Source organism: Trichechus manatus, unplaced genomic scaffold, assembly GCF_000243295.1.
Source record: "Trichechus manatus latirostris isolate Lorelei unplaced genomic scaffold, TriManLat1.0 scaffold00009, whole genome shotgun sequence".
NCBI lineage: Eukaryota > Metazoa > Chordata > Mammalia > Sirenia > Trichechidae > Trichechus > Trichechus manatus.
The window spans coordinates 16,193,347-16,214,337 of NW_004443945.1; the positions used below are offsets into that span (position 1 = coordinate 16,193,347).

Consider the following 20,991-nt stretch of genomic DNA (forward strand, 5'->3'; position numbering starts at 1 on the left):
CAGTATATTCAATCATGGGAGTGATTACATTAAAACACAGAGAATCATGGCCCAGCCAAGTTGACACACAGTCTTAACCATCACACTCTCCTTAGTCTTTAAGGTGACATCCTTGCTTTTCGACATTTTAAAGAAATCTTTTGCAACAGATTTGCTCAATGCAATGTGTCATCTGATTTCTTGACTGCTGCTTCCATGGGCATTGATTGTGGATCCAAGTAAAATCCTTGACAATTTCAATCTTTTCTCCATTTATCATGATGTTGTTTATTGGTCCAGTTGTGAGGATTTTTGTTTTCTTTATGTTGAGATATAATCCAAACTGAATGAAGGCTGTGGTCTTTGATCTTCATCAGTAAGTGCTTCTGAGATAGAATTATCTCCAAATGAGATAGAATTATTAAAAAAAAAAAGTATTACACGTGAGTTTCCCTAAAATATTGTTTAATTTTGCAGTTTTAGCTTTATATATAAAGTTATCCTTTTGTACGTAGTCACCTGATACTTGCTTCTTTTCATTAAAATGTTTCTAAAATTCATCCAAATTGTTGCGTGTAGCTGTGGTTCATTGATTTTCTCTGTTGTGTAATTTTCAACTGTGTGAATATAATTCAGTTTATTTCTTTGTTGTCCTGTTGATGAGCATTTGTGTTAAATCTAGCTTTTTGTTGTTTAGAATAAAGCTATTAGGAACACTTCGTGCATATTCTCCGGTACAAATATGCAAGTTTCTGTAGAGAATATATGTAGGTATGGATTTGCTTAGTTTGTGAACACTCAATTTTCGTAAGATAAGGTTAACTTGTTCCCAAGTGGTTATATTAACTTCTGCTCCCATCATGAGTTTCGTTTGCATTTTCCTAATTACAAATGAGGTTGCACGTCTTTTCATAAGTCCACCTACCACTTAATGTTTTTCTTCGCTCAGACATGCCCTTCTGATCTGTTGCCACTTTTCCATTGTGTTTTCTTTTTCTTAGTAATTTGTAACATTTCTTTATGTAATCTGCGTACTGGTGTTTTTGCTGGTTTTATGTGTTGCAAATGTCTTTCAGATATTGGTTTGTCTTTTTGCTTTCTTCATCATTCCTTTTGATGACTGAGCTATAAATATTACAGTAGGCAGATTTACTAATCTTTTCTTTTATGGTTAGCACTTTTGTGCCTTAAGAACGCCTTTTCCGTTTTTAGGTCAGAACGATGTCCTCCTGTGTTTTTTTCTAAAAGTTTTGAAGTTTGACTTTTCACAATTAAATCCTTAATCCCTCTGGAATTGATCTTGGGGTATGCCTCCCACTCAACTTTTGGCTCAGTAAGTTATTCCAGCCATCATGATAGCTGCATTATCTTTTAATAGCTGAATGAATGAGAAAGTCAAGGAAGAATACCCTTCGTCCACAGCAAGATTTGGGAAGGTGGCTAATTCTCCCTCAGAGAGTCTCGAAAGTAAATTTTGGTAAAATGACCTAGGTTTGTTTTGCTGTAGCCAAGGCGTTCTTGCCTTAGCAATTCTGCAAGTTCTTAATAAATGTCACATGTTAGCAAAGCCAAAGAAACAAAAAACAAAAGCAGTGACTCCCCTCTCATAGTTTGAACTATGGCTCCGACCATTTAAAGGAGCTGTTTATCAAGAAGGAAGGCACAGATATAAATGCGTATTCGTACAGTATTCAGAGTATGGGCTCTGCTTTCACAGAGGTGGTGCAGTTTATTGGAAATATTGTTGGACAGGGATATTCTGGACAGCTTTGTTCTGTCATTATCTGGTTGTAAAAGTTCTTTGTAACAGTTAGGATTATGTTCAGCTGCATGGAGCAAGCACCCGTCTACAGTGGCTTAACCAAACAGAGTCTAATTTTTTCTCATGTAACAAGCCCGAGGCAAGCAAACCAAGTCCAGGGTAGTGGTTCCTTCTTTCAGCTTAGTCTTTGCCATATGTGGCTTTTGTCTTCATCCTTGTCACTTACTGACTGCGAGATAATGTCTCTTCTTCCAGCATTATATCTACGTTCCCAGACATGAAGAAAAAGCAAGGAGCAAAAGTGAATGACAGTCCCTTTTATTAGAGGTTTTCCAGAAGCCCCATCAAGCAACTTCTGCTTACACTTCCAGGGTCAAAACTCTTCCACCTACCCACACTTAACTGTAAAGGTAGCGGAAATGTGTATTTTAACAGGGCACATTGCTGCTCTGAATAAAATCAAGGTCCTATAAGGAAGACGGGGAGACTGGGTATTGGATAGGCAACCAGCAGTATCTGCCCCGCCCTGGAGGCTTCCAGTAGGAATGCTTGTTTGGATGACAATAAACCAAAAACCAAACGTGCTGCTATCGAGTCGATTCTGACTCACAGCGACCCGTAGGAAAGAGTAGAGCTGCCCCATAGGATTTCCAAGGCCATAATCTTTACGAAAGCAAGCCGCCGTATCTTCCTCCTGTGGAGCAGCGGGTGGGTTTGAACTGCCGACCTTTCGGTGAGCAGTTGAGTGCTTAACCACCGCACCACCAGGGCTCCTTAGTGCAGATCAAATGCAATAGCACTTGGTACACTATAGTGTGTATTAAAAAACAAATTGATAATATTCTGAACTATTATCCTAAGAGCAAGTCCAATATTAATAGAAATTCTTACACATGTAAAGCCTTGGGTAATTCTCTTGAACCTTGCTCATTCTTTTTCAGACATTTTAGATAATCCAAAAACTAGTATTTGCATGAGCACACATTCTCAAATATTAGTCTTCAGATTACTGTCGAACATCACTGTGATAGACATTTGTTAATTTCCTCCCAAGCATCCATTTCTCCTCCCCTCTTCCTTTCAGTACCTGACTGCCTATTTAGGTGTCTTTGGTTTGCACTGACCCTATCCTCAGCCCCAGGGATAAGCCTTGATTAGGTTAAGCCATTCAGCATATTAGACCCCAACGAGCAATCTGAGTGATTTTGTAACTTTTGTTGGGAATACCATGAACGCTGATACTATCTTCTAGGATGATGGATAGGACGTCTTGAACTGTGGCAGCTATGTTTGCACCATGGGGGGAGGCAGCCTGAGGATTAAGTCAATCCGCAGAGAAGCCTTATACCAAGAGAGCTACAAAATTAAATGATGCAGCAAACCCGAAACCAACCTGATTTTAGTTTAGTTTTTTTGTTTTTGTTTTTTAGCTCAATGAGTCAAAACGTTTTTTAAAATTTTGTTGTTTATTTATTTGTATAAGCGAGTTTAAGTTGGGTTTTCTGTTACTTGTAACTAAGATTCCTAAATGGTGGTTTGTATAGATATATTCCAGGAAAATAAAACATATAAAACATTATTTAAATTTCTATTTAAATAGTTTGTATATTTAAAATATAAATTATTTAATATATTACCTATGTGTATAATTTTTCCAGAATACATAAGTTATTCTGAAGTTTAAAGTCCTTTCATGTTAGCTAAGAATGCCCTTTTCTCTCTGTAATAAATTGCTTACATAGCATCTATCCAAAGGATTTTAGACCGTGAAATGCAGGGGCCTGACTCCTGCTCTTTTGGGGACTCTGCCTGTGACCCCTGTGGTAGAAGACTCACCCTTGAGTACTTTGAACCAAACACCAGTTAGGCTGCAATGTGTCAGTGTTCTTGTAGGTGTGCTTCCTGTTTCCTGTTTGCAAAGTCAACTACAAAGGAAATAAAAGTAACAGCCTTACCTAAACTTCTAACTGAGCTGTCAAATATTCAAGTAAAATACTCATTAATTATGAGTGATCCCACTTGCAGGACCATTAAACTGCTGGTGATAAAATCTGTGGATACTGTGGAAGGCTCTGAGATCTGAGGTGCCGCGTGACTGCATACTGTGAGTTATCTTTTTTCTTACCTCCTGAAGTGCCCTGGTTTTAAATTGTGTCGATTATAATTCAAAATGCAAAGATGTTGTCTCCTAGTTCGGTTGTTATGTGTTTATATGTTTGTTTGGTGAGTAGGAAATGGGAGTTTGTCTCCAGCATTAAAGCTTTGTCGTGGGGTATGCATTTCCATTTTTAATTCTTGATGAATTTGTATGTGACTGAAGAGAAAGCTGAGCACCCATTCTAATTTAAAACAAAAAGAATTCTATTCTTTCCTGTAATGACTCTGGTTAAATGGAAAGCTTATTTAAAGAAGAAGTGTACTAAAAAACTTAGGAGATGTGATAATGAAGTAAAAACCTGACTTGTTGCTTCCTAGAAAAAAGACAATACAGGCCCCTCCTTACTTTCTAAATCTATTCATGGGGTATGGAAACTTGAAAAGGATACTGTGCAGCAAGTAGATGGAAGATTTTCTAATTCAGAAAAAAATTTATTTGAAAGTCATTATTATAGTATAATTGGGGCAGCAGCACCAGCAATAGTGTATTTCCTGTTAAGACAGGAACATTTTTACTCTCCTAGTTTGTTGATATGGGTCTCAAAAGCCATCTCATTGAATATTTAGGAAATTGGCTTTTAGGAAGAAATCTACTAGTATATGAATTTCTTGGAAACTTTTCAAAATAAGCTAATGGCCCCAGATGAGAGCCAGCCAATATTTGTAGTTATGGTAGTGTGCCTTAGGCCTCAGTAATACTTTATGTGGCTGTTGGTAAAGAAGGCATGAATATTCATCTAATAGTTACTTAGTCAAATAGTTTTGTATAAGGAACAAATGGCAAAAATACATGTGGGCAAGAGCAAACCCTTCTTTTATATTTTATTGATATTGCAGGGAAGGAAGATAAGTTGATATAAAATTAAACTTTAATATACTTAACTCTTTTTCATCCTACTTCCTTCATCCCCATTAAGTCTCTATGGTTTAATTATTAGTCTCTATGGGTTATTTATTTATTAGATGAGCAACATGGTTTATCTGGATGTAACCAGAAAGTGAAGGTGAAAAACCTTTATTCCAAATCTGGGAAACCAGTCCTGTTAATGGGAAACAGTCATAAAATATTTGAAGTTAGGTTAAGCAAAATATAATTATTATTATTATTATTATTTTATTGTGCTTTAGGAGAAAGTTTATTGCACAAATTAGTTTCTTATTCAAAAATTTATACACAGATTGTTTTGTGACATTGGTTGCAACCCCCAGGTTGTATCAGCACTCTCCCCCTTTCCCTTTCTACCCCGGGTTGCCCATGTCCATTTGTACAGTTTTCCTGTCCCTTCCTGCCTTCTCGGCTTTGCTTTTGGGCAGGTGTTGCCCATTTGATCTCACATACTTGAATGAACTAAGAAGCACATTCCTCACGTGTGTTATTGTTTATTTTATAGGCCTGAGTGGCTTCAGTTCTGAGTTAGCAGGGTGCCTGGGGACCATAATCTCGGGTTCCTTCAGTCTCTGTCAGACCAGTAAGTCTGGTATTTTTTTTGGGAATTTGAATTTTTATTCTACATTTTTCTCCCGCTCTGTCCAGCACCCTCTGTTGTGATTCCTGTCAGAGTGGTGGTAGCCAGGCACCATCTAGTTCTTCTGGGCTCAGGCTGGTGGAGCCTGTGGCTCATGTGGTCCATTAGTCCTTTGGACTAATATTTTCCTTGTGTCTTTGGTTTTTCTTCATTCTCCTTTGCTCCGGATGGGATGGGACCAATAGGTGTATCTTAGGTGGCCACTCACAAGTTTTAAGACCTCAGATGTGACTCACTAAAGTAGGATGTAGAATATTTTCTTTATTAACTATGTTATGCTAATTGACCTAGATGTCCCCTGAGATCATGGTCCCCAGTCCTCAGCCCCCGTGACTCCATCCCTCAAGGCATTTGGATGTGTCTAGGAAGCTTCTGTGACTTAGCCTTGGTCAAATTGTGCTGACTTCCCATATAGTGTACATTGTCTTTCCCTTCACCAAAACTAACACTTGTCTACTATCTAGTTAGTGATTTTCCCTCCCTACCCCTCCCCTTCCTCGTAACCATCAGAGATTGTTTTTTTCTGTGTGTAAACCTTTTCCTGGGTTTTTATAATAGTAGTCTCATACAGTATTTGTCCTTTTGTTATTGACTTATTTTACTCAGCATAATGCCCTCCAGATTTATCCACGTTGTGAGATGTTTCTCGGATTCATCGTTGTTCTTTATCATTGTGTACTATTCCACTGTGTGCATGTACCATAATTTGTTTATCCATGTCATCTGTTGATGGGCATCTAGGTTGTTTCCATCGTTTTGCTGTTGTGAATAATGCTGCAATGAACATAGGTGCGCATATGTCTATTCGTGTGATGGCTCTTATTTCTCTAGGATATATTCCTAAGAGTGGCATTGCTGGATCATATGGTATTTCTATTTCTAGCTTTTTAAGGAGCCGCCATATCATTTTCCATAGTGGTTGTACCGTCTTACATTCCCACCAGCAGTGCATAAGAGTTCCAATCTCCCCACAGCCTCTCCAACATTTGTTATTTTCTATTTTTTTGATTTGTGCCAATAATGTGGGGGTGAGATGGTATCTCATTGTAGTTTTGATTTGCATTTCTCTAATAGCTAATGATCATGAGCGTTTCCTTATGTGTCTGTTAGCCACCTGAATGTCTTCTTTGGTAAAGTGTCTGTTCATATCCTTTGCCCATTTTTTAATTGGCTTATTTGTCTTTTTGTTGTTGAAGTATTCTATAGATTTTAGAGATTAGACTGAAAACATAATGTTCTATTTTTTTTTTTTTTTTTCTCATGACTTTGAGAACTAAATCTCAATCCCATGGCATTTCCACTGGAGACCAAAGATAGGAGCAAACGTTGGTAGTGATAAGGCAATCTGAGAAGCTCTCTCTTTTTATAATATACTGGTTGAACTACTTATGGATATTTCAACTCTAGAAATGATAGTAGCCATTGTATTAGTTCTGCAGGCATTTAAAGATTAATAGGAAAATGTGTATTCTTGCCTAAAGACAGTAAAGGATGAGTACTAGTCAATGAGAGAACCTTCCTGTTGGTATGGAGATGTGGAGAATCAGTATGTCTGCTACTAGCTTCTGGTCTTTTCTGCTCCTTCTCAAGTGTCCTGTCTCTCTTCTTTGTCTGTGATCTCAGGGGCAGGTGATTCCTCACTGTAGATTCTCTTCTACAGTGAGCCCCAAATAAGCTGTACTTCAGAGGTTGTAGGCATTCATGCCATAGATTCACAGCAACTGCCAATTGCAAAGGAGGATGATTGGGATGAGAAGTTGACAGAAAAACTCTCGAGCAGTTGAAGAAACCATGCCCTGCCCAGGTACTGTTCTGTAGAGTAGTGGACAAGGCAGGAGGTGGGATTGACCTCTTTAACAGAGACTAAACTTCTTAAGTGGGGCTTTTCAAAAGGATGGCCTAAGTTAGCAAATACTGTCCGAATTTCCTGGGCTTCCTGGAATTCTGTTCAAGAATTCCAGACACTCTAGTAAAAATTCCCTGGTGGCAGAGATCTTGATAACAATAGATAAGGAGGGTATATGTAAAGAAACAATTTAAAGTGAGGTATAAGAATAGATTCTAGGTTTATAATTATTACTGATTTCCTGTTGTTTGAGTGTCTCTCTTTAGCCCCCTGAGGCCAGTATCATTTTGTCTGGATTCCTAAGAAATCCATACTCTTCCCCTATGCTCCCTATGTGACTAGCTTCTCAGTTATACCATACTGCCTAGAATTACATTTTTCTGCAGGTTTTTCGCTAAAGACCTCTTTCCTCCTCCCCAGAGCCGGGGGAAGCCCTCTTAGTCTGGGAGCTCACTACTCTTTATTGTCAATGTCTCATAAATTCCCCTTTATCAGAAAACATCTATTTTGTCAACAGAATACCTTCCATTCAGGAACAGTAACAGGGAGAGATTATCTCAGAGGCTGAGACCACAAGACCCCAAATATCAGGAGGATAATTAAAGTATGCTTCCAGATGTTTTCAAATATATAGAGAACACTGCTCATCTAAATAATTGATTCCCTGCCAACTGTTTTCCACCCAGTCATGTCCTTAATGGCAAAACAGTTAATAAATTCAGTGAAAAGAAAAATAAAATTGCTTTTTTATTGGTGTGTGCAAAAAAGAATAGAAAGAGAGCCGTTGATTTGCTAGCAATTTTGCAACAAGTTATTTCAGTGTCATATAGATACAAGGAGAGTGTAGTTTGCAGTAGATAAGTGATTGTTGATTTCAGTTAACCAAAAAGTGTTGATTAAGGACCTACTAACTGGAGCCTGGAAGGAAAGATATGGTGTAACCTGGATTCACATATTTGCCAAGAGGTTATGTTCCTGGAAACGTAATTCCTTTATTCATTCAATAAGTATTAATTGAGCACTTGTTATGTGGCAGGCACTGTGCTAGGTGATGTGAATATTAATGGTGAACAAGGAAAACATGGTTCCTTCCTATTGTCAAGTGGTGTGGGGGTAGGAGGCAGACATTAATCAAATAATTACACAAATATATTGTTATGAATATGATAAGTACTGTGGTAGAAAAAAAAATGGGGGAGCTGTAAGACTGTAAATAGGGACATCACTCATAGTCTGAGTGGTGACCTCAGGAGGCTTCCCCGAAGAAATTTGAAGGGGTTGGGAATGGGGAGAAAAATGTTCTGGGCAGAGGCTCTGAGGTAGAAGGGAGCATGGAACTTACTAGGAACTGAACCAAGGTCAGTGTTGTTGGATGGCAAGGGGGACATGGTTTGACTGAGGCTAGAGAGATGGCAGGGGCCAGATCATGAATGACTTAGTAGAGAATGAATGAATGAATGAATAAGCATGGATAGTTTATCACATGAATGTGAGTCCTACTGTCTCCTGTCACTACTGTAAAAATAAAAGGAGTTTGCAATTGTATAATGACTGCTGTTTGGGAGAAGGTATTAATTCATTCACTCATTCAGCCATAAGAACAAGACAAAAATCCTCATTCACGTGGATTTTACATTCTAGTGGAACAGGCAGATAATACACCAATAAGCAAATAGATAGATTTTATGGTAATTTTATTTATGAATAAGTGGTGTGGATGTAAGTGGTGTTTAGATGAAACGTACTTCATCTAAGTGTGATTATTCCTCTGTTTAGTTAAATAAAGTTACATGCTCTTGCAGTGCTCAGATGGTGCTCAACACAGGTGTTCTTCATAGTACTCAGTTCATAGTCAATAACTATGGAGAAATGCCAAAAGAGGAAAACAAGAGAGGGGAGCTGTAGGGTCTCTATTAGTTTGTTCTTGTTTTGAGTGAACTAACGATACCACTGCCCTCACTATAGCTAACCACCTCTTCCTGGAGTGGTCGAGGAGGATGAGAAGAACAATGAAAAGACTTAAATGAAAGTAACTGAATCTGATACTGATCAAGAAGCATCTTAGGAGGAGAGCATTTCAGAGACATTTTCTTTGTACAAAAAGGCTTCGTATATATACCTTATTAGATACTTAAAATACTTTATAGATTTTTCACATTTCTAAGAAGAGTTCCCATCTTACAGTTGACGAACGCACTTAAAGAGAGATACTTCTTTCCCATGCTCCTAAAAGCTATTATTAAATTCATGGTGCAGCTTACAATCATCACCAACTTCCTACTCAGAAAATAATACACATCTGGAGCCTTGTTTGAGTTTTTCAGTTGTGCCTGTCTTTTGTGAAGATCTGCATGGAGACTTCCTGGATGGCAATGTATACATATCTGAGTATAAAATATTAATTTCCATTGGTAAAATTTAACCAGGGCACCTGTGAAGGTCACCTTGGTTCAGATCTTAGTCCCAAAATTCAGAGGGTAGGTAGTTCATTAACTCAAAAGGTGGTATAATATTTAGCTGTTTTAATTTTCAGGAATTTCTGTGTTTCTGGTTTTCACATTGTATGAATCAAAGTGATTATTTCTATATATGCCAAGATTCTCAGGTCTGAGAGGAATGATGGAAATGTTAATCTTGAGTACAGGGTTTCTCAATTGCACAACTATGGACATTTTAGACCAGATAATTCTTTGCTGTGAAGGGCTGTCCTGTGTATTGTAGGATGTTTGACAGCATCCTGGTGCCAGTAGCATCCCCCAGTCATGACAACTGTCTCCAGACATTGCCAAATGTCTCCTAGAAGACAAACTCACTCCCAGTTGAGAGCCACTGCTTTAGTCTATATCATAATCAGTGACTCACATGCTGTTGTTTTCGCTTTGTATTGTATTCATATTGCAATCATGTCAAATTCTAAATACTTAGCTTTCAGTTTATCAGGATGGTGTCTTGATAGTTCTATAGATCCTTATACTACAATTAAAAATAATACTGTGAAACCAGAACGAGAAGACAAAATAACTAGATTTACACTTAGCCTAATGTATGAAATCCTAATATGGTAATATGTTTTTCTGGGGATATACCCTCTGAGAGCCTCATTTTGTTTGTTAAAATCTTTTAAAATTCTACCCTCAATGTTTAAAACTTAGTGGTTCAACTATTTTTCTTAAAGATACGTTTATGGGGCTCTTAATGCCTCAGAAGACTCCAACTCAGTCAGCTGCAAGAATTAATAGCCTTTGGTGACACAGAGAAACTTAAATGAGGCACATCTAATGAGTTCAGTTCTTGTTTTATAGGAAGCCAAGAACAACAGAGAGAAAAAAAGTGCCACTCTTCTGTACTTTGGTGATGGTACTTGACATTTTAGTATAAGTTATTACAATAGTATATTGGTTTAATGTTCCTTTAATATCTGTGGTTTAATCAAAGTTTCTGAAAATGGGAAGAATGTGTTCTCTCTGTCACTGTTAGCTATGAAATAGTGTTTCAAAATTACTTTAATCGCGCATGATTAGATCTTCTAAAGTGGTATTTTTCTATGCTATGGTGCTATGGGAATACTTGAGACTGTGTAAGTTTACTTAGACATATAGCTAATATCTGATACCATTAAAAGAACTATTTTTTTAAATTCCTTTTTATTGTTATTATTTATGTCATTTAAAGACCTTCTGGCCTAAAGTGTTATATATAGGTCAAATGAGGCTAATATTGTAAAACAGATTTTCGTTTTTGACACTATTGTGTTCAAGAATATTTAAAGACTTCCCATGGTCTCAGTGATAACTTCTAATTCCTTTTTCAAGGCACATGAGTCCCTTTACTAACTGGCTGCAATCTGCCTCTTCTGATTGGTCCCCATTACCTCTCCCTGTTCCTGTCCCCGTATCACACACTCCAATTGCACCCTTACACTTGTCCATCTTGTTATCTCTACCACTCACATTCCTATCCACCCTTAAGAATCATTGCTTCCTTGAAACTTTCCCGAATTTTCTTAGTTGGAATTAATCGCTCTCTTTTTCTGTAATGCATTGAAAGCACTAAACTAGACTTTCTTAAACTACCTGTGAGAAGAACTCGATTTAAAAAAAAATTTATTGTGTTAACATACATATATAACATAGGCTTTGCCATTTTAACCATTTTTTAGTATACAATCCAGTGGCATTAATCATACTCACCATGTTGTGCAACTGTCATGATCATCTATTTCTAAAACTTGTTCATCACCAAACAGAAACTCTATATAACCATTAAGTAATAAATCTCCCTCTGGGCTCCCTGCAGCCCCTGGTAACCACTAATCTACGTTCTGTCTCTATGAATTTGCCTAGTCTAGATATTTCATGTAAGTGGGATCATGCAATATTTGTCCTTTTGTGTCTGGCTTAACTCACTTAGCACAATATTTTCAAGGTTCATCCATATCATAGCATGTATCAGAACTGAATTTCTCTTTATGGCTGACTAGTATACCATTGTACATATATGCCACATTTTGTTTATACATTCATCTGTTCATGGACATTTGGATTGTTTCCACTCTTTGGCTATTATGAATAATGCTACAATGAACATTGGTATGCAAATATCTGTTCGAGTCCCTGCTTTCATTTCTTTGGGATGGATACCTCGGAGTGGAATTGCTGGGTCATATGGTAATTCTATGTTTAACTTTTTGAGGAACCATCAAACTGCTTTATACAGTAGCGATATCATTTCACATTCCCATCAGCAATGGATAAGGGTTCCAGTGTCTCCACATCCTTGCTAACACTTGTTAGTTTCTGTCTTTTTGATAATAGAGCCCTGGTGGAGTAGTGGTTAAGTACTCAGTTGCTAACCTAAATGTCGGTGGTTCGAATCCACCAGCTGCTCCCTGGGAGAAAGATGTGGCAGTCTGCTTCTATAAAGATTATAGCCTTAGAAATCTTGTGGGGTAGCTCTACTCTGTCCTATAGGGTTGCTGTGAGTTGGAATTGACTCGATGGCAATAGGTGTGGAGTAGGAGAGAAGTGGTATCTTATTGTGGTTTTGATTTGCATCTCCCTTGGAAACTCTATGGGGCAGTTCTACTCTGTCCTATAGAGTCGCTAGGAGTCACAATCAACTCAAAGGCAATGGGTTTGGTTTGGTTTAGTTAATGATTAATAAAGGAGTCTTGGTGGTGCAATTATTAAGTGTTCGACTGCTAACCAAAAGGTTGGTGGTTCAAACCTACCAGTGTCTCCCCGGGAAAAAAGACCTGGTGATCTGCTCCCAGATTACAGTCTAAGAAACCCTGTGGGGCAGTTCTACTCTGTCCTATAGGGTCATTATGAGTTGGAGTCCACTCATTGGTACACAAGAACAACAATGATTATTGATGATCAGTATCTTTTCATTTGGTTGCTGGCCTTTGTGTATCTTCTTTGGAGAAATGTCTATTCAAGTCCTTTGCCCATTTTTTAGTTAGATGGTCTTTGTTTTTTGAGTTGTTAGTTGTTGTTTTTTTAATTTCCAATTCATCACAGGCTAATATGTGTCCTCCTGTCCATGACCGGTACTTAGATCCTACCCTATGAGACTCACTATGCAAGTTTGGCAATATCCAAACTGCTCGGTACCCCATTCAGCAAGAGGAGTCCACTGATCACACATTTGGATGGCGCAGCAATGTCCAACCGCTGTAAAGTTTCCAAACGGTTGCTCTCAGTGTCTGTACTTACCTTGTTATAGTGTGATAAGAATAATTCATAGTGTGGCACTGGTCCACAGACTATACATGAGCACTGCCCTGGACTGTAAACTCCATGAGGACAGAGCCTATGGCTGCTTTTTTCATCATTATAATTCCAGCATCTAGCATTGCCTCTAACATAGTAAGCACATTTATTACATTTTGAAGTGATCATCCTGGGAATAAGAATACCTGTCTCAAAAGTATCTTGGGCTAGATCTTGATCATTTTTAGCACCTACGGGATTGTCACAAAGGCTTTCCAGTATCAGAAAATAGAAATGAGTGAGAATATCAAACCAATCTTAAATATATATGTGTATATATATATATATATATACACATATATATATGCTCTTTTGTAGGAAATCTACTAAAATAAAACATAAACCCAGACTCTAAGTGCTGGTCTGACCTTTAAAAATTAAGTTTTCTTGATAATTTAATTTTTTTCAATAGGTAATTGCAAAAAAATTCACTTAGTTTAAGTTCATTTAAGTAAACTATGGAACGCTTAATAGAAATCCAAAACATTTAGCCTGTTAAATAGAAATATTGAGAAATTATCTGAGAGAAATGTGTTCCTAGTACCAAACACACACACACACATACCCACACAAACAAAACTATGTTTAAAACCAAAATGGCTTTCTTTTATACAGCTCAAGGGAATACACTGCAACTCTTAAAAACAGTCTAAAATTGTGTATTTCTGAAAATGAGAATCACATGGAATTAGTTTAGCATCTACCACTGTAGTTTCTACTGGGAAAAACACCTGGGATATGAGTAGCATTTTTCAAAATTTTTAATGTAAGAGATTCATAATAAATTACTTGACAATGCTATTTGAATACCCGTTTCTAACTTACGGTATTTCTAAAGTGTCTTTTTGAATTGGTAAGAAGGAGCTGCAACTGAATGTTCATATTTTTTCACTGAATATTTCATTATATTAAAGTTAACAGCCAAGAAAAACAAGGACATTTACTGTATGTTTTTCCCACACTTACTAGCCAATTACTTTTCCATGGAACATTTGTTATTTCTGGGAAACATATGGCATATGACCAGAACCATAATTAGTAACAGTTTGATGTTATAGGAATTCAAAGCTTTGTTAGATCAGTGGCTTTCTCTTAAATATAAAAACATCAAATATAGATCCTAAGGGTACATTCTGAAGTTAGCTTTTTACTCCTTTACAACTGTGGAATTTACTTGTTTTGTTGATGAAGAACTTGTTTGAAGAGGCTTGTAAACACACAGCTTTTCCGCAGTGCCAGAAGAGGGCACTGTTCTAGGCATTTTACATGTATCAACTCATTTAATCATCAAAATAACAAGTGAGAAAACAAAGACTCAAAAACATTACTTTGCTCAAAGTCAATTAAGTAAACAATCGTATAGATGGGATTCTTTCAGGGAATCTGGCTCCAGAGTCTGTGTTCTAATTTTTATACAATACTGTAACTTGTGCTGTATGCTTCTCCAAAAGGATGAAAAATTCCAAATTTCCATCTCTAGAGTGTTGCTGAAGAGGTTATTCACTTGTGGACTATTTTTGCTTAATAATAACAAAAAACTAACTAACTGCTGCTGAGATGATTCTGATTCATGGCGACCCCATGTGTTTCAGAGTAGAACTGTGCTCCATAGGGTTTTCAATGGCTGTGATCTTTCAGAAGTAGATCGCCAGGCATTTCTATCAAGGAACCTCTGGGTTGATTTGAACTGCTAAACTTTTAGTTAGTAACCATGTGTGCCACCCAGGGACTCCTTTTTCTGCTTAATAATAATAAAAAAAAAAACAACCCTTGCTGTCAAGTCAATTCTGACTCATGGTGACCCTATAGTACCCTATAGGGTTTCCAAGGAGCAGCTGGTGAATTCGAACTGCTGACCTTTTGGTTAGCAGCCAACCTCTTAACCACTTCACTGCATAGTAGCTTGGAAATGCTGGGTAACTGGGGAATTCTGGGTAACTAGGAGGGGGATCAGAGTCCATTAGTTGGCAGTTCACCCTGAGCAACTTTCCAGCAGCTACAAACCGGAGTTACTTCATCAGTACAGATTCTGGGACTGGCCTATACTCACACAGGATCCCAAAACTAGTTATATCTTTGAATTGGAAGGATAAATGTTTGTAGAACCACTTTGCACCGAATTTTTAAGTGTATTTGAAATTCACAATTTTCAAGCACTTGCTACATGTACATACCCAATAGCTAAGAGGAGACATTTCAGAGAAAGAATGTGTGCTCGTTTTTTAATATTTTTATTTAAGACTTAAAGACATCGTGGGGGAGTGGTCTGGCAGGGGGACCCAGTAGACTTTTCATTAAGAGATTTACCACTGAGTTCTAATATGCATTCCAGCCAAGGGACAAAGGATAATAACTTTTCCTTTGTGTTGGAAGCCATGGTTGCTGAGGCTGATTATTCAGAGAAGTAAGGCAAAGCATCTCGTCAATCTCAAAGAGTAATTTGTCCCATCCTGTGTTACTAATGCAGTTATTAAGGACTTGAAGATGCAACATTGCTTAGCAACGTGTATAATAGTATTTACTATTTAGAGCAGCAGCAGCAGCAAGTAGTATGTCTTATAAAATGTCCTGGTGGGTATTTTCATTTTCTTTCCATCTAACATTGTTTGCATCCATTGCCATGGTATTAAGCTAAGTGCTTACACTGGCTTGGCAGGGTGGGTTTAGGTATACTCCCTTAAGCACAGAGATCAGCCTGAAAGCTGGCATTAGCCCAATCTAGAACCCACAGGAAATTAGGCTACAGGTAAGAAAGAGTAGAAAATGAATGCTACAACTCTAATGTTCTGTTTAAAGCTATAATTTTCACTGCTGGCACGTGTATCATAGTGGTGATGTCACTCCTGTGAGATGTGGGAACTTGCTGTGATACTCTTTAAGCTATTTTCTTTGTTGGCACTGGTATTTCAGGCAGCCACCAGAGTCCATAACGACCAAAAGTGAACATAATCCCTGCTTCTTCCTCATGAAAGGGCAACACTTTCACTAACAACAGTGCCAGAATTCTATTGTCATTTACTCTTCACTATGTGTGTTGGACAGCAACTTTGTGTCTGGGGGGCATTTGATCTGGATGGACTTCTACCCAAGCCCTCTCTTCCTCCCCAAATTAGTAACTGTACATCTGAGAATCTTAGCATCCCTCTACCATCTATCTACCTTTTCTCTCTCCACAGTCATCCTAGCTTAGTTTCTTTAATCCCACTATGCCATATGCATGGTGTTCTAACTTGACTTCCTCTACTCTAGTGGGGAGCAAGAAATCCCAAGGGTTGAGGCCATCTTGCAAGAAGGACTGTCTCTGAAGAGGCTTGGACAATGGTGGGAGGAAAGAGAAGCCAACCTTCCCTGATAAAAACAATGGAGGAAGAATTGGTTCACTGCTAGAGCAGAGGCAGCCATTAATCCTGGAGGGGAGAGATGTTCCATTTGGAATTGTTACCCAATGATTGATGTCTGTTCAATCCCAAGACTTGTGGAGGAGCTTTCTGGATTTGAATCAGTGAGTGGATTTTCTTTTTTCCACTGGAAAAGGGTCCTGAAATGTATACGTTTTTCTCCTGTAGCTTCAGTTTTTAGTGCTTTCTACATCTTTGGTTTTGCTTTTGCTTTGTTTCATCCTAGAATCATTAATTATGGATCCAGTCCCTTCCATTCATTTGTTAATTGGGTGTTCTGAAACATGCTCCATGATGGTTTTAATAATGAAGAGAGAATTAAAAGGCTGCGAGATGCTGGGAAAGATAGAGAGACCACAATGGCCATGGAAATGCAGCAAAGATCACCCTAGATATCTGTTAACTCCAATAACCAGGGGGAGACACAACATTGGAACAGAAGAGTTAGAATGAAATGATGAAGAGGACAGGGTCATTAAGAGGGTCTACTCCTGAAGAGAACATTTGGGAGGAGGGATATTCTGCTTGAAGGCTGTATTGGCTGGTCAACTGTAGCCAGCTGGTGCTTCCTGTTTGGTGGTGGTGGTGGTGATGTTTCCCTGAAAGCAGGGCAAAGGGCTAGGACTTTGGAGTCAGACATACTGACGTCTATATCTGGACTCTGCCATTTACTAGCTCAGGATTTTGAGACAATGACTTTAGCTCCCTAAGCATCTTGTTATTCATCTGTGAAATGAAAAATAATAGGACTTGTCTCATAGAGTTGTGGTGAGGAATAAGTGATATCAAGTTGGTTAGAGTGACCACACCAGTTCTTGGCACATAGAAAACCCTCAGTACTGACTAGCCATCACTATTATTATGCAATTATATTGTTAATTTAATGATGTAATAATAATAAATATGTTAATATAGGTAGAATATTTGACAGTTCCTGGCATAGCTCAGGAAGTGTTGACTTTAAGATATGTTGCAGGAGAATCATTGTTTTTATTCATTCCTCTCAACTTTCTTTCTGGCCCGTTTGTTTTCTTCTCTCATCCCTCTGCTCTCCTTCACAACTCTTCTTTGAGAGAGGAGAGGAATTATAAATTTGGATAAGAAAAGTGTAGCTGTTCAGTTGGGGTCTTTGGTTTTTGAACTATAGCAGAAGCGTGGGAAATGCTAAACAAGGCCACCAGACCACAGCCAGCCAAATAACCCCAGGAAACCATTCCCAGCATGAATTCTATCTTCCTGTACCTCACTTTATTTGGCATTTAGACATAGGTGATTTGCAATTTGAGACTGTAGATTTTCTCCCCCATTAGAATGTAGACCTCCACAATGGCAAGGATTTTTGTCTCTTTTGTTCACTGCTAATTCTCCAGTGTCTAGAACTGTGCCCTGCACATGGTATGTTGTCAGTAAATATTGGTTAAAAGGAGGAAGGGAGAGAGGGAGGATGGAAGGGAAGGAAAGAAGGAAGGAAGGAGGGAAAGAAGCCTTCCCTTCACCCAGCAGTGTTTGAGGGTCCTCCCCCGCAAAAAAATCTTAGAAAGGTATCTTAGCCTGGGTTCTCTAGAGAAGCAAAACCAGTAAAACATATAAATATATATAGAGAGATATTTATATCAAGGAAATGGCTCATGTGGTTGCAGAGACTGGAAATGTCCAAAGTCCGTGGGTCAGGATAGAGGCTTCTCCTGATTCATGTAGCTGCAATCTGGTGAACCCAAGATCAGCAAGTCAGAGAGCAGGACTCTTGCTCACAGGCTGTGAAGCTTGATGAATCCCAAGATCAGCAGGCAAAACTGCAGGTAAGCTGCTAGCTAACGTCCTAGGAAGTGGAGATCAGATGAACAGGAGCCAGCTGCAGGATCCAGAGTGAGCAGAAAGCCCCCGAGCCTTGCCAGAATGTCCATTTATATTTGGTGCAGCCCACATGCCCAAGGAAACTCTCTTTCAACTGATTGGCTACTCACAGCAGATCCTGTCATGGAGATGATCACATTACATCAAATCTCACTATGGAAGTGATCGCACCACCATACGACTGCCAAACTACATTGTAACTGCCAAACCACTGAGAATCATGGCCCAGCCAAGTTAACACACAACCTTAACATCACAAAGGGAGACCCTCCTGACTAGGCTAATAGGTTGACAGAGGATACCTGTAAGTATTCAGTTCAGCAGACAATTAGCGAGTACTTACTTTGTACCTAGCACTGCACCACATGGCAGGGAATTAACAAAAACTAAGACACCATTTTTGCTATCAAGGGCACAGGTCTAGGAGAGATCCAGATAATCTTAAATGTGATATAACTGAGGTAGCCTTTGGGATAAAATGGATTATCAGATACACGTGTGGTAAAAATAGTATCAAATAAATAGTGCTGATCTAGGCCTTTAGATGTAAGGTAGAGCCTTTAAGATGATACTGGGTATCAGTATTGGGCCAGTTGAGTAAAATTAACTCTGAGAATATCATTATAATCTTATGTTTAATAATATATATGTATATAATATAATAAATAATATATACACATACAAATATATGTACATACAATACACAGAGATAAATACAGAAATATAGATATGTGTGTATACATGGATTAATATACGCACATATATTTTCTAGCTCAGTCCATTGAAAGGGCCTAGAAGCAACAACACCCCAGGAGCAATGAGCACAGCTAGATCCCAGATCTTGGTTTCTAAATGCTGTTCTCCAGTAGAAGAAATTGTGGTTCCTGGGATAAATGGTTAATTCTAAGGCTGGGGCAGGAAAAAGACAAGATGAATTTGGAGCATCTTGTAGTGCCAGACAGTTTGAAAGTGCTAGAAAACAATTTTATGTTTCAAGGATGGGAGCATTTCAAAAGAATAGGAATCAACCTGGAAAAGCTCCTATTAGCCAAAACTGGAATAATTTGAGCAACAAAATAAGTTACAAAATGATTAGATTATAAGTGAAAGGATAAAATAGATACCTATGAATCCATACTGATGTAAATAAATGATAGGATAAATAAATAAATGGGTGAAAGGAGACAAATCTTTCTTGTAGAAGGATTCCAAATAATAAACGTATAAGAAACGAAGTAAATAGAAAATCATCATTAGACCATCAGAGTTATAATTGCTGCAAGCAAGGCCCACTGATGAATGCTAACAATTAGTGGGCAAACCTTTAAAGAACACTTTAGCCTTTACATATCTCACCCCAAATATTTATTAATTATCATGGTGGTTTTAACATATGTCACAACTTCTTTGATAGTTCTCCACCCAGGAGGTGGAGCTCAATTCTTTTGGCATGGGCTGGACTTAGTGACTTGCTTCTAGCAAGTAGAGTGTGGAAAGGTAAAGAGAGTAACTTTATAGTGGATAAACCTCAAAGATACCACCTTAAGCAAGTGCTCAAGGTTAACATCACCAGTTATAAGTCATGGTGATAACATCTATCCCCCCAGCTCAATCATGAGAAAACATCAGACAACACAAATTGAGGGACATTTTACACAATGCCTGACCTCTTTAAAAGTGTCAACGTCATGGAAAACAAGGAAAGACCAGAAACTCTCACAGATTGAGGGAGACATGTTGACGAAATGCAGTATGGTATCCTAGATCCTGGAACAACAATAACTACAAAGTAATGAAAAAAACGGGTGAAATCTGAATAAAGCCTGTAGTTTAGTTAATAGTATTGCACAATGTTTATTTCTTAGTTTTGATAAACATACCATAGTTAAGTAAGATCTTGACACTAGGGGAAGCTGGGTGAAAAGTATATGGGAATTCTTTGTACTACCTTTGCAACTCTTCTGTATCTAAAAATTTTCTAAAATAAAAAGTTAAAAAGGGGGCTCTGAGGAGAGGACTTTATTTATAAAAAATATCATCAGATTGTCCTAGTGATTATTCTCTGCGTGATTGATTTTATCACTTCTTCTGGCTGTCTTGCCTGGGTGACATACAGCTGTTCAGCTCTACCCTCCCTGAAAGTCCTCTCAACGGCCTACAAGTCCTACACAATCTCTTTGCCCAACCCATGTTACCTCTCAGATCTTGTCACCAACTGCTGTCTTAAATCTAGCCAGATATAATCAGGAAAAGATAAGATTTGTTGGGCATAAGGAAGATTTATCTAGCAGGAATAATGTAGTAGAAAGATTTAGAGTGAGTAAAGTTTGGGGTTTGAGTTCTAGTTCTGCTACTGTTCACTGGGGTGATACTGGCCAAACGATGTGACTTCTCCGGACTGTAGACTCTGAGCTGAAAGAGTTGGACCAGATTGTTTCTAATTGTAAATTCCATGGCAATGCTATCCTGGTTTACAGCATGATATGAAATTGATTTATTCACTTAGAAACATTTCTATGTATTTTTGCTCCCTGGTGTGAAATTGTGAATTCCAGCATGGTGAATCATAGGACAACAGCTGCTTTCCCACCCTCTACCCCAAGCTCTGGGCTTTGCAAGCAAAGAGGAAGGAAGGCCAGAAGCTGACATCATGTCCCATTCTTCCTAGTTCCAAGTCATTTCCATCAAGCAGAGT

The 20,991-nt window shown here is 38.2% G+C and overlaps 1 protein-coding gene across 4 annotated transcripts in view; it reads left to right on the forward strand.

Annotated features, from left to right (window-relative positions):
- The window catches only part of NCALD (neurocalcin delta), a 368,091-nt gene that overhangs the window by 151,408 nt on the left and 195,692 nt on the right, over nucleotides 1–20,991 (forward strand). For 3 of the 4 annotated variants that reach the window (XM_023726022.1, XM_023726023.1, XM_023726024.1), the window contains exon 3: nucleotides 3,767–3,845. The gene's annotated coding sequence lies outside the window, so the exon portion shown is untranslated. Of the gene's footprint in view, nucleotides 1–3,651; nucleotides 3,846–20,991 lie in introns of those variants that run through there. The other variant, XM_023726021.1, reaches the window with a different exon arrangement.